The sequence below is a fragment of the Canis lupus genome, chromosome 34 (genome assembly GCF_011100685.1).
Source record: "Canis lupus familiaris isolate Mischka breed German Shepherd chromosome 34, alternate assembly UU_Cfam_GSD_1.0, whole genome shotgun sequence".
NCBI classification, from domain to species: domain Eukaryota; kingdom Metazoa; phylum Chordata; class Mammalia; order Carnivora; family Canidae; genus Canis; species Canis lupus.
Genome location: NC_049255.1, coordinates 26,078,622 through 26,092,283, shown reverse-complemented (window position 1 = coordinate 26,092,283; position 13,662 = coordinate 26,078,622). Strand labels below are relative to the sequence as shown.

Below are 13,662 nucleotides of genomic sequence, written 5' to 3'. Positions count from 1 at the left end.
GGTTCTTCTCCAGTCAGTGAAAGTGTTGCCAGCAAAAGCAGAGAGGAGAGAAGAGAGAGGGGAGAGAGGAGGTAGGGGCAGTGGTGGGGCAGAGATTGACATCTGTACTGGTTCTATGGTTTCTGTTTTAAAATTTCACTTAAGGTCTTACTGGCTTTATTTCAGCAACTGTTTTTAGTTCCCAATCAATTTCTTTCAGACACCGAGTGTTTATATTTTGGAAGTAGTTAACTTTCTCTCTCTCTCTCTCTCTCTCTCTCTCTCTCTCTCTCTTTTTTTTTACCATTTAAAAAAATATTTTATTTAAATTCAATTTGCCAACATATAGTCTAACACTCAATGCTCATTCCATCACATGCCCTCCTTAATGCCCACCACCCAGTCACCCTATCCCCCCACCCTCCTCCCCTTCTGCGACCCTGTTTGTTTCCCAGTCAGGAGTCTCTCACAGTTTGTCTTCCTCTCTAATTTTTCCCCACTTGGTTTCCTCCCTTCCCCTCTCATAGTTCACTGTCTTATAGTCCACATATGAGTGAAACCATATGATAATTGTCTCTTTATTTTAAAATATATCATACATACAAAGCAGGACATAAACACATATACGCACAGTCTAAAGAATAATGATAAAATGAACAGCAGCATTCCCCATCTCTCCATTTGAAGTCACATCATTTTGGCACCCTTGAAGCCCTCTGAGTATCCTACCTTGATCGTTTTTCTCTCTGCCGGTCTCTCTCCCACTTCATGACACTATCTTAGAATTTACCTTAATCCCTTGCCTTTCCTTATGGTTTAACTGTAAGGTATTGAGAGTTTGACTAAGTTACTCTGTGGTATTGCTGCCTTTCGTCCATCTCGTTGGCCAAGTGGCCTGTGGGGTCTTCAACTGATACTAGCCCCTTTGGGCAATCACATGCCCTAGACAGCAGCCCACAGAGTCATGAGCCAGCGCATGCTCCTGATATGATGGGGGTCTCCTCAGCTTCCCAAGGTCTTTTCATGGTGTGGTCCCTTAGATGAGATCCCATGGAACTTACCAAAACTCTGCTCTTTTTAGTTTGATTGAGGTTTATTATTGTCATTAAGTCTACAGTTGCATAGTCGTGGTGGTCCTCTCTCCCACCCCCAGGACAGCACTAATAAGGGCCAAAGAGACTTGCTTCTTTACACGGACAAGACAATTAAAAATAATTGAGTTCATGACACTTGTTCCAACTTGAGGTTGGAAACGGGGCTTAGAAGAATGGATGATGAACCATACGTGGCACATTACCATGATGAAGTGGAGATGTTTATTACATGTTCCCTTTTCCTTTTGTCCCCTTTCTTTTCTTTTTTTTTTTTTTAAGATTTATTTATTTATTTATTTATTTATTTATTTATTTATTTGGTGGGGGGCAGAGAGACTCATAAGCAGGCTCCACACTGAACACAGAGTCTGACATAGGGCTCAATCTCATGACCCTGAGATCATGACCTTTAGCAGAAACCAAGAATCAGTTGTTTAACTGACTGCACCACCCAGGTGCCCCTTGGCCCCTTTCTTGAGGCCAGAATCACTTGTGCCTGGTCCTCCCTGGTTAGCCCGAACTCATGGAACATTTGGCCACTGTCCAAAAGTTCTGACAATGTGCTCTATCTCAATCCCTCCAGATTCAAATTCCTGGAACTAGACCAGGCTTGGATTTGTCCTATTTCAGGCCACCTCTGCTGTGAGTCCTCACTCTCTCCCTTCTCAGCACCACCCCTGCAAGGCTTAACTGTGTTAGGGATTTGGCTAGGCAAGCCAGAGGTTTCATCCCACATGGCCCTCCCTAGGTTCTTTAGCAATTATGGGGCCATGGAGTTTACAAATATTAAATAAGTGAAAGGATCAAAACTTGTCTTTATAAGATAAGATGCAGGCAGTTTTAAACTTTCTGTTTTTTTTTTTCTGGGAACAGCTTAAAGTGGCATGAAGTTTTATAGAGAGAAATCTGGAAATTTTTACTCATCATTTTTTAAAGTTCGGGTAGAATTTTTTATAACATTATATAAGTTTCAGGTATGCAACATTATAATTAGACATCTGTATACACTGCCTAGTGATCATCGCCAAGTCTAGTTACCATCCACCACCATACAATTAACCCCATTTACCTACCTCCTCAGAAGTTTTATATAAGCTCTTTATAAATATAAGGCTAGGTAAAACTCTAGTATTTCTTAAATCCGGTGAAACCGGTATAGCTCAGGAGAGACAGTGTATTAGAAGCTATGATATCTGAAATTTTTGCTATAATATCTAAAATTCCCTCTTTCTTCTCTCTCTCCCTTTCTTTCTCTTTCTCTTTTTTAATTCTGAGAAGTCCAGGATGTTATGGGCAGAACATGTAGCTTTTAGCAAAAGCTGGCTCTTAAGCTTTGAATTGGCTTGGGCTCAGTCTTCTCCATTTTTATATATATCTTTTCTTTCCATTTGTTCAACAACAAACATTTATTGAACATCCAATAAGTGTCAGGTATAGTGCCAAGCACTGGAGATTCTAAAGAGAAACACAATTATGGCACTGGTGACTCTCTCCAGAGGAATTTAAGATCTCTTAGAGGGACGGAGATATGCAAAGAAAGAAAGAAAAGTAATTGTGTTCTAGGTGCGTTATGGGGGTGTTTCAGGAGCCAATGGGAACAGCATGGAGAAAGCTATTAATTCAGAATGAGAGAGAGAAACAGGACTTGGGGAGGTGGATGGTTTGGTTTGCAAGAGGACTCGGAAGCAGGGAAAATCTTGAGCTGACTTATGAAGTATAGGCTCAGAGCACATCACAACCCGAAAGAACTTTGATCAACCCTATTTCTCAAGTTCAAGAAGGTGACCTTGTCCAAAGTTGCATGGCTAGTTGGTAGCTGGGACAGGACTTATTAATGCAAACCATTTGCTCTTTATTTCCTTTTTTAAAAAAAAGATTTTTAAAATGTATTTATTCATGAGAGAGAGGAGAGAGAGAGAGAGAGAGAGAGAGAGAGAGAGAGAGAGAGAGAGGCAGAGACACAGGCAGAGGGAGAAGCAGGTTCCATGCAGGGAGCCCAATGTGGGACTCGATCCCCAGGATCAGGCCCTGGGCTGAAGGCAGTGCTAACTGCCCAGCCACACGGGCTGCCCCTGCTCTTTATTTCCTAATACATGAGTCTGGTTTCCCTTTTCGCTGTAGGCAGTGAAGTGGCCCACCTCCTGCAGGACCACATGTGGGCCCAGAGATGGAGGCAGAACTTCCTCTTCCCTGGCTTGTACAGGTAAGTGAGATCACTTGATATTTTATCTCCTGGGAGCTTGGCTTATGGTGACTGGGTGATGGTTTTAAAGATTTAATTTGGGTGGGCGGGGTGGGGGTTCCTATGGTTTCTATTTCTCTTCTTCAGTTTCACCTAGAAATTGGAAGGCAGGATGTGTTTGGTGAGTACTTGGCTTCATCAGCTCTAGTTGGAGGCTGTGGTGTATTGTTCCACTTGTCCCACATCCAGACCCCTGTGTTCCTTTGGTAGCTGCCCTCCTCTGTTCTCAGAACACAGGATTCTGGTGGGAAGACCTCCTGACTTCCACACTCCATGAAACCATTCACTAGTGTGGCTCTGGCCTCAAGCCAGCTGCCTCCTCTCTCTTCTCCAGGTCCCTTCAGGTCAGCCTGGGAGCCAGGATGCTTCTCAGTCCCCAAGGATGTAAGGTGGGGGGTTCCTCTGGAGATGAACCCTGAGCCATTCTGGGGGCCACATGCAGTGGGGGTGTAGTGAGAAGAGATGGCAATGAGGAGAGAGAAGACAGGGGTGAAGACAGAAGACAGGGGTGAGGGAGAGAGAAGACAGGGGTGAGGGATTTTCTAAAATTTTGGAAGCTGAATTGCCTTTGTGGGGGAGGAGCTGATGCACCTGAAAACTATTTGCGAGGCTTTACTGCTCGAGGAAAATTAGTACTGCAATGCCTGCAATCTCTTCAAGAGATTCTGATGTTCTCTTAATGCTTCTCTTTCAGCAGAATAAATGTAGACTTGGTCCCTGTTACCCATGCGATTAGGCACTGGTTTTGTAAAATGATATAGGTAGGCTAATTCCTATTGACCATTCAGAGAAAGAAATCATATATTGTTATTCAAGAAGCACATGTCATTTTCTCTCTTTTTAGAAGCTCAAATCAAATAGATTACCTTCCTGAGTTATGAACAACTTGAAATGTGCACGGATCTGCAAGGTTAAAGAGCAAGAGGATAAGGACTTGCATTTCAAAGAGCAAGGTCTTCTGTCATTTGGTGCCACAAAGATTCTCTTAAATGAATATAGAGAAGCCAGCTGATTCTGAAACTGAAAAATCTCTCTCTCTGTCTCTCAAAAAAAAAGGGTAACATAGATGTGTCATAGAAAGCAGCATTTTCCATTTATCTAGCAGTCTTCTTGAAGGTGAAAATACTTCCCCAAACCCTACCATTCCACCCCTGCCCAGGCCACCATCACCTCTACTCTGGACTACGCAAAGAGCTGCTTACTGACCATCCCTGCTTTCACCTTTGTCCCTATCGGATTCACTCTTCGCCACGTAGCCAAAGTAGTCTTTTAAAGATCAGTTTTTTAAAGCTTACAATTCTCCAATAGCCTCCCAGTGTAGTTAGGATACAATTCAAACTTCTTATCTGGGCCTTAGAGGCTCTTGAGATTTCTCCACAGGGACAATATCTGCAGCACAGCATGAGCAGGACAAGTCCCGTGGGAGTCTGTCCTAAGCAGGGCAAGCTGTTAGCATCCCTGATCCCTGCCCATTGAAAGTCAGTAGTACTCTGTCCTCAACTCCAACATTTTGTATCCAAATCACCACTCACAACTCTTCAAACACCCTCCAGTTAGGGAATGGGTGTGGTCCCATCTGAAGCTGAAAACCTCTATTAGCCTACTTGATCTGGCCCCTGCTTACCTTCAACCTCAGGATCTTTGCACACACTGTTCTCTCTGCCTGGACTGCTCCAGTCCCAGTCTATCCATTTTCCACATTCAAGTCTTAGCTTCAATGTTACCTCCTCTGAAAGGCCTTCCCTGACTACCCTAAGATAGCAATACACACACACACACACACACACACACACACACTCACTATGCACTATGCACAGACCACTATATACAATTTTCTTCTTTATTTTTTTCTTGTTTATTGTCTCTCCTTCCCTCTAGAATTAAGTTCTATAAAAGTAGTCTGTTTTGTTTGCTGCTATATCCCAGTACCCAGGAATAAATTTTTATAAATATCTATTGACTGAATAAAATAGATGCCATGAAGTTATATGTCACTTAATCACATACATAATAAATGTTAGTAAGAAGCAGAAAGGCATTATCAAACTCATTTTTCAGATAAAGCACTGAGATACTAAAAATAACAAATTCCACATTGAATATGAATGATGGAGGGAGGAACAAAACTAGAAATGTCATTACCTCCTTCTTAAGTTACAGTGGATTATTTGGTATAAGGCAATCCATTGTATAGGTCACACAAAAAGACACATAACATAAAAGATATAATTAACATAATTCCCTTTCCCTCAGCACTTTAAGGCTAAATGCCCATGTGATGACCACTATCTATATACCAGTTGCATTTCATTTACTTTACAGGTTATTATACCTTCTCAAATCTAGGTTCAAAAACTTAGATTCACCTTCAGAGGAGGGGAGGGAAAAGGAAATACATTATATTGTTCCCTATGGAACAAAGTTAAATACTCATCCTCATCTAAGTCTTATAGCTAATAAAAATGATCCATGGATGAAGTATAGTGTAGGGATGGCAAATACACAACACCCATGTTGCCCCCTCTACTCCTGCACCCCCGGCGTGTACAGCTCACCAATTCCAGAACTCCCTGCTGCTGACCACCCATTCCACGTGGGACTCCGCAACTCAGTGCTCTAGGCAGCTGCTACCAGTGAATCAGACTTGACATACAGGTTAAACATCTATTGCCAGCCTTGAAATAGCAGAAAGAGCTGATCTTTCCAGATAAATCTGAGTTTAAATACAATACCTGTTCTTTGTCACTTATGAAACCTTGGCTTTTTACCCTCTTTCTGTTTGTTTCATGAGACCAAACTTGTAGGGTTGTTGAGGAAATTACAACTAACAGATGTAGGGTGTTTAGCACAGGGCTTGTTACAGTTAGAATTCAATAAATAGCAATATTTAACTGTGGTTAGGAGGCTCTGTTTCGCTCCCAAGAATGGAGCAGGTATAGTTTTGGAAGGTGGGAGGGCTGCAGATCGTTAGAAGCACTAGAGTGAGATTTGGTATTGGGCTAGCGGAGTGTTCCCAAAGTGGTTCCCAGACCACATGTGGACTTGTTACAAATTGCAGATATATAGGCCCCAGCCTGGACTGACAAATCAGAAGCTCTAGGGATGGGTCCTAGCACTCTGGATGCTAACAAACCATCCAGGTAATTCTGATGCGCACAGTCTCTAGGAACTACTACAATAGAGACAAGGACAGGGAAGGAAAATAGAAGTGATGAAGTCAGTGGGGGAAGAATGTCTGCTCACCTGGTGGTTACTTAGGGAACAAGGAGTGTTGCCCCTCAAAGAAGCTGTGGTCCTAGTCGCACTCCCAAACCCAGTGGCAATGTCCTACAGGCAGGATAGGAACTTGCCATAATACACAGGACAGAACAGAGGCACGCTAAGAGAAAATGGGCTTACAACGTTGTATTACAATGTTAGGTAAAGGGATAACTCCCCAAATGCAGCCCTAGTGCAGGTAGAAAATAGACTGAACTTGAAGCACTCTTTTCTTGAGCAGAGATAGGTGGCCATTGTGTCTGGTTATTTCAGATGCAGCTTCGACTGAGGGCAAGAAGCTGGTCTAGCTAGACACTTCCTCAAGCTTCCCCAGCTTGGCAATTTCATGAACAAATTGCATCTGACAGCTCAGGGTGAATGGGAGATGGGGTGAGAGGAGGTGTGTCAAGAGATGCGACTCCACCAGGATTTCTCTACTCCACCTGTTCAATCTTGACCACTTGCTTTTCCCCAAGCCACCTCTTTTTGCCAGACACAGAAGTACTTCCCATGCAGTCAAAAATTAAAAATATTTTTAAAGAACATAATTAATCTGAAGTCCCATGTAACCCACCAGATTTTAAACCTGTTTTCACAGTTAACCCCTGCAGCAAGATTTCTGATTGCCTTACCACCTATTTTTCTTTGGTTCCACCTAATTAGAGACTTAAATTTTCATTAAAAATTTAATTTACACATCCTTAGACACATACTCACTTGCAGAATGTTCTAAAGGGTGTAGATGAGATCTAAGGCCAGTATCTTATTAAAGTATAAGGATCTTGTTATAGACTATCAGACATTTGGATCCAACATAATTATTTTTTTTTCCAACATAATTATTGAGCCCTCCACTGCCACCTTTCCTGCCTTTCCCACAATCACATGCATACATATCACTGTTATTTCCATAATGCAGAATGTATGACGGAAGGAACTAGCTCAGGGTCCCACAGTTACCTTAAGTGGCCAGCTGTGGATCTAAACACCAGTGTCCTGACAGAGGTGGTGGCTAATCTACAACAAGATGATCAGCCAGAGGGGTGACCTTTCCTTAATTTAGTTAAAATGACAGTTCTCAATTCCCAGCTGATACATGTGCTGTGTTGTACTTTCAATGGAATGTTTCTGCTGCTGAAACGTATCACCACCTTTCCGGACTAGTGGAGAGAATGTTTTCATTTTAAAAGTGTGTTATACACAGCCCTCTTACAAGTAAGGCAAACCTGTTCTTGGCTTGAAGTGAACAATGAAAACTCTAAAATTAACACTAACCATGTTCTTAATGACAGCTGGGTGAAGGTGTTAGGAGATTTTACCAAAAAATAGCAATTGGTTGTTAGTGAAACACTGGAAAAGGGTGCCTCATAATAACAAAAAAAATTTCCCTCAAAAATGCTTTGAAACTTACTTTTGGATAGATCACCTTCGCTGAGATTCTAAGATGGCTGGTTATTGTTCTACAAACATATGGAATACTTTTATACCAAAGGAAAACAACCAACTGTTTTCATGTCTCTGAATACAAAATACGTGGAAGTGGGTTTGCTTTAGGAAGACCCTCCAATGAACCTGGTTAATAACTAGGAGTGGGTTTCCCAGGAAGAGGGCATCCTTTTTTGAAGGAGGGTGAGAAGAGGGAGTGAACTAACTATGGTGCTAAAGTTGTGCTGTGGAGCTGGTTTCCCTTCTCAAAACACATTTCCTCCCCCAAGGAACAATATAGTTTCCCTAAGTCATAGAAAAAAAAAAAAAGAAAGAAAGAAAGAAAGGAAGAAAGGAAGGAAGAAATAAAGAAAGAAAGAAAGAAAGAAAGAAAGAAAGAAAGAAAGAAAGAAAGAAAGAAAGATCACATTTATGGAGGCTCTTCTGGGTTTGGGTTCCTCAAATTCTTTGGATATTGTTAATTATTTACTTCTTTTACAAATAAGGAAACCAAGGCTCAGATTGGCAGTGGAATTCGCCTAAGGCTATGGAATAAAGAAGAAACTGCAAACTTAACCCAGTCTGTTCCATCCCAGGTCTGATTTCTCCATTCCATTGAAAATCCCTCCCAAGAAGGCACAATTTTAATGGTGAAGACACTGATGCATGGAAAAAATGGAGAGCTTGCCGGACGGTGTATAAGCAATAGGAGACTTGAGGGTCACTGTGTGAAATGTTCAGGAAGCCACATCTTTTTTCCTTTTACATGCCTTGATTTAGCTTATGAAAGATCACAGTATGTTACTTTTAGAGATTTTCCAGCTTTGGGGATGGGATTTTGTTTTTCTTGGCAGCATTCATATTTGAAAGCAGTATATTTGACACTGCTTTCTGGATTTAGCTTGATACAAAATGAAGCGAAGTTAGACCCACGCACCCTGCTCTCTTCCAAATTGTCAATGCGTAAGTTAACTTCTTGCTCAGGATTTCCAAAGGAGTAAGGCCTGCGTGGAGTCCTGTGATTTTTTAGAATCAATAGATCTTTCTATTCAGCAAGCAATAATCACCATTTTGCCCATCCATCGGAAGTGAGAAAAGAGGAACTCTTGCACTAGAGAATCCCTGTTGATAAAGCAATCTTTTTCCACGAACAATCTGCCTTCAGAAAACAAGGGATTGAGCACTTGTTAGTTAATAATAAAAAGAATTTGTCAGTGAATACTCAGATGAATGAATATTTTTTAAAGGCATGGAGTATTTAAGGAATGTTAATCCAGCCTCTGTGCTCACTGCCCCCCACAACAACTGTAAAGAAATCACTGGCCTCTGAGTGATGAATGGCCCCATACCCAACCAGGAGGGAAGACAACCCCAAGCCCTATAATTTGGCATCTCCCTTTGTAAATTCCTGGGTGGACTTCTTTTTTTGGCTATAGCAGACCGATGGGCTCAGTTAAAGGCTTTAGGATACGTTGTAAAATGACCATCAAGCGTTTCTCCTCATATGTCATGCCCACCTCTTTTTTTATCCTGTCAATAAAATCCTAGCTCCAACTGTATACATTTCAGCCTTTCACAGATACACTTCTAGCACATCCTTCCCCGTTAAAAAGTTCTAATGGTTAATTTCAAATTAATATCTTAGGCGGCTCTAGGCCGGGGTGGGGCGGGGAGAGAAATAGGGAGCTGAATTAGTAAATGACAGAGCAGTAATCAGCTTAAATGAGACTTCTTCCAGCCCTTTGCTGGCGAATGACACAGAATTTGCAAGCTTAGAAAACCTCTCTTCTCTGCAGGTGGTACTGTGGGGATACCAGAGATGCTTTTCCACAATCATCATCTTATTCATTTATTTAGTCTTCTACTGCAGCGCTCCATACACGCACCCACAGCCCCATCCTCACTCCGCTCTGTGCAGTCAACCCCTACCTGCTCAACAGCCAGCTGAACAAGGGGTTAAGGCTGCAGCCTTCCATGCCAGTAGATGTTGCAAACATTCGGGTATACTTTCTCATCTGCAGTCAGCCCGGTAGCTCCAGCTCCTGCAAAGCCTTTAGCACTTGCAGAAACATGATTTTTCTCCCAGCTATTTGGTTTAAACTTGCAGTTGACCACGTTGACCAGGTTCTCCTGCTCAGGATCCTAAACTTAACCCTGCAGGCTTTTACCTAGAATCTCTCCCTCTTCCTCTGCCGAATTTGTTTCCCCTGCCCGGTTCTGGAATGCCCCAGGGCCCTCAGTAACCTTGATGCCTCGTCCCCACTGGAACTTAGAAGCATCCTCACTGGCTGCATTACTGCACATTACCCTAGTAACCTTGTTTTTTCCTTCAACTTAAACTTCTCCAAACACCATCCCTGCTGACTGTGAAATTCTCTAGGCCTCTTATAACAGCTTTCCCAAACTGCCGTGTCACAAGAGATTTTGTAGAGGGCAAATTGGGGAAGGAAGGTTTGGGAACTCACCTGCACAGCTGCAAGGATCAGACCCAAGGATGGGGCTGCCGGCAAACTTCCCAGGGACTGTCTGCAACCAAGTCTCTTGGCCTTAAAGGGACAGGGCACTTTTCACCATATAAGGAAAACAGGTTCACTCCTCTGCTTTGGGGCCTGTTTGGGCAAAGCAGCTCCTTCTCTTGATTGCAGAGGCTTAAGCCTCCCAGAGAAATCTGGAGGCTGTCTGTTTTACGGCATCTGCACCTAGTAGGCAGCTTAATAACACCTGGATAAGGCACAAGAATGGTGTTTGGCAGGCCATTTTCAAAGGCCAAAAAATCCTTTCTATGGGGTTTGTCTCCCTACAGAAAAGATTTACAGTGAGTGGGAAGACTTTCTCAATTAGATGAAAGGGCTTCTGCTTCTATTTCAGATTTGGCTTCCTGGAAGCCAAAGTTCCTGCTTATCACAAAGGGGAGAGCCGGAGATCCCTTTCCTCCTGACTTGGAGACAAAACAAAGAAGACTCAGGAGCTTGTGGCGTAAGATTTTGATTAAGACGTATTAGTAGTGCGCCCTGACAATGAGTCAAGTGGAGATGATTTTGTTATTTCAGCTGGTGGAGGCCTTTCCTAAACATATAAACACACACAGTTCTCAACCAAGGCCATGTCCACTCCTGAGGCCTGGGCTCCTGCAGCTGAAGCTCACAGCTGTCAGAGATGAGAAGATATTTTAGCAAAAGCAAACATTTTCTCCTGATGATATTCAAATGCAAGTCTGTCATGGTGGTTTGGGGTGGATTAAGAGCAATTATAGGGAAGCCTGGGTAGCTCAGAGGTTTAGCGCCGCCTTCAGCCCAGGGCGTGATCCTGGAGACCCAGCATGGAGTCCCAAGTCGGGCTCCCTGCCTGGAGCCTGCTTCTCCCTCTGCCTGTGTCTCTGCTTCTGTGTGTGTGTGTGTGATGAATAAATAAATTCTCTTAAAAAAAAAGAGCAATTAGATTCTAAGAAAAAAGTGGAGCTTAATTTACTTATCACTTGGGTGGTAATACACTTTTTTCTTCACTGCCAACTGGATATTGTTTCTTTATAGCCTGGCCAGTATGCCTAATACTTAGTATCTATACCATATATTTGAGATCTTTTAAAAAATTCAATTTGGCACCTGATTATATAGTATCAGACTATTCTCACATCTTAGCTTCTTACAGAGATTTTGATTCTTTAAGGACAAAGACCATAGTCTTCCATACTCTGCTTAACAGCTAGCATGGAACCATACAGTAGACTGGGAAATACTTGTTCAATTATATCAATTGGATGGGAGCTCTTGGGTGGCTTAGTTGGTTAAATATCTGCCTTAGGCTTAGGTCTTGATCTCAGAGTCCTGGGATCCAGCCCTGCATAGGGCTCTCTGCTCAGCCAGGAGTCTGCTTCTTCCTCTCCCTCTGCCCCTCCTCCAGCTCATACTCTGTCTCTCTCTCAAATAAATAAATAAAATCTTTTAAAAATATTTAAAAAAATATATCACTTGGCTGGAATCCAGGGTTTTTGTATAATGTCCGCATAGGTTTTTTAAAAAAATATTTTATTTATTTGAGAGACAGAGACAGAGCGCACAAGCAGGGAGGAGGTGCAGAGGGAGAGAGAGAAGCAGGCCCCTGGCAAGCAGGGATCAATCCCAGGACATGGGACTCAATCCCAGGACCCTGAGATCAGGATCTGAGCCAAAGGTGGTTGCTTAACAGACAGAGCCATCCAGGTACCCCTATAGATTGCCTTTAAGTTCTGTTGACTGTTTCCTTTGCTATGCAAAAGCTTTTTATCTTGAAAATTTCCCAATAGTTCATTTTTGCTTTTGTTTCCCTTGCCTTTGGAGATGTGGCTCGCTAGAAGTTGTGGCCCAGGTCAAGGATCTCCTTGTGTTCTCCTCTAGGATTTTGATGGATTCCTGTCTTACAGATAGGTCTTTCATTCATTTTGAGTTTATTTTTGTGTATGGTGTAAGAAAGTGGTCCAGTTTCATTCTTCTGCATGTAGCTGTCCAATTTTCCCAACACCATTGTTGAAGAGAGATTATCTTTTCTCCATTGAATATTCTTTCCTGCTTTGCTGAAGATTAGTTGACCATAGAGTTAAGGGTACATTTCTGGGTTCTCTATTCTGTTCCATTGATCTATGTGTCTGTTTCGGGGCAGTACTATATTGTCTTAATAATTACAGCTTTGCAATACAGCTGGAAGTCTGGAATTATGATGCCTCCAGCTTTGGTTTTCTTTTTCAACATTCCTTGGCTCTTCGGGATCTTTTCTGGTTCCACACAAACTTTAGGATTGTTTGTTCCAGCTCTGTGAAAAATACTGATGGCATTTTGATAGGGAATGCATTGAATGTGCAGACTTCTGTAGATAGCATAGACATTTTAACAATATTTATTCTTCCATTTCATGAACATGGACTATTTTTCCATTTCTTTGTGTCTTCCTCAATTTCTTTCACAAGTATTCTATAGTTTTCAGAGTACAGATCCTTTACCTCATTGGTTAGGTTTATTCCTAGATATCTTATGGCTTTTGGTGCAATTGTAAGTGGAATCAGTTCCTTGATTTCTTTTTCTGCTGCTTCATTGTTTGTGTATAGAAATGCAACTGACTTCTGTGCATTGATTGTATATCCTGCAACTTTGCTGAATTCCTGTGTCAGTTATAGCAAATTTTGTGGAGTCTTTTGGGTTTTCTACATAGAATATCATGTCAATTGTCACTGTTCTTATTGCTCTTAGTTCATCCATCCTGCTTTAGTCCTTTAAATGATGCTATAGGCCTTGTGTCAAGAGGTTCTCTTGATGGTGCCATTATCCCCGAAGAAGCTCTCAGATAGCTGAATGATTCACTGTAACTGGAGATGGGGCCTACAGCATCACACAGTGCACATCTACATTACCATTTGCCCTTGAATTAACTGTATATCAAAGTGTTATCTTATGATGTCCATTTTTACCTAATATTTTATGATTTGTGGGCATGGCTAGGATAAAGCATTATGTTATAGTGACATTGAAAAAAACGTATCTTACCAAATTTTTCTTATGTGAGAAGGCTTCCAGCAGCAAGGGTTCTAAATCTGACAACGTTTATCAGTAAACAAACAAATACACATCTCAGAAGATGAGCTTATTCAATGAATAAGGGAGAAAATTTTGGTATAAATTAACAAACAATTAAAAA

General features: G+C 41.9%; 1 protein-coding gene across 4 annotated transcripts in view; it reads right to left on the bottom strand.

Moving 5' to 3' along the window:
• Positions 1 to 13,662, bottom strand: part of LOC478678 (IQCJ-SCHIP1 readthrough transcript protein) — a 710,941-nt gene that overhangs the window by 135,745 nt on the left and 561,534 nt on the right. Inside the window, exon 1 of one of the 4 annotated variants that reach the window (XM_038583736.1) lies at positions 10,464 to 10,557. The exons of the other annotated variants lie outside the window; for them this stretch is intronic. The gene's annotated coding sequence lies outside the window, so the exon portion shown is untranslated. Of the gene's footprint in view, positions 1 to 10,463; positions 10,558 to 13,662 lie in introns of those variants that run through there. 4 annotated transcript variants of the gene reach the window in all.